The following is a 1,018-nucleotide window of genomic DNA, read 5'->3' as shown; positions in this document are numbered from 1 at the left end:
TTCCCCCTTCTCGTTCTCCCCCCCCGCCCACCGGAGGGGGAGCAAGCGAGCGGCTGCGTGGTGCTTAGTTGCCGGCTGGGGTTAAACCATGACGCTGACTGACACCAAATTTATTCAGCAGATAAAGGAAAAAAAATGTAATTATAATATTAACAGAATGTAAAACATCAAAGATAAAACCCCAGACTTTTATAATTAATTTTTCAATTCATCAGTATTGCAGTAATATTCTGGGAAAGGCTAAATTCAGCTATGGCTCCCGCTCTAGTGAAAGTTAGTAGACACACTCAGCCTTTTTGCTATTGATACAAAGGAGTGCTTAAGTGTTTCTTTGTAAAGTGATGCACAGAAATAATAGAAACTACTATTGCACAACGAGCCAGGAAGACTTCCCTAGAGAGTGACTGCACACACAAGGACATCAATCTGACAGCCTATGTATAAATGAAAGGAATAGAAAGGTGAAGACAGCTGGAAAGCAGCCAGGAGTTGCATCATCTTTTGCACGGAGTACATGTTGAAAGGCAGGCTTGGACTTTGGAAAGAGGAGGTCTACCCTCCAGCTGTGCACAGTGCTCTGCATGCACACGTTGCAAATATCCAGGGTCATACACACAACATACCCCCAACCAAAACTTGTAGGCACGACATAGATGCAGCCCTGAAACTTGGCTCAAATTCTCTTCCGCAATCTGTTCATTGTTATATTGCGTGTCCTGTTTGATCTCTGTGGACTCCTAAAGGCAAACTAATGGGACTTAGATTCATTTTTAACTATCAACATTTATCACACAGAAATAGTTGGGTTTATTAAAGTGATTTGAGCTTAAAGACATTTTAGGTTAGGGAGTGCTAGTCCTGTTGTCACCCCCTCCCTGCCTTGCATCTGCCTAGGTTAGCAAGGTGAATTAATGGATCAACACATATTTGTCTAGCCTTCTACATAGGTTGCTCCTGTCAAAAAAAGACCAACCTATTTAGCAGCACAATAACACCCTTCCAGGTGGCTTTGTGTGTG

This window comes from Aptenodytes forsteri, unplaced genomic scaffold (assembly GCF_000699145.1).
Source record: "Aptenodytes forsteri isolate BGI_AS27 unplaced genomic scaffold, ASM69914v1 Scaffold23, whole genome shotgun sequence".
NCBI lineage: Eukaryota > Metazoa > Chordata > Aves > Sphenisciformes > Spheniscidae > Aptenodytes > Aptenodytes forsteri.
This window is presented reverse-complemented; position numbering follows the sequence as displayed.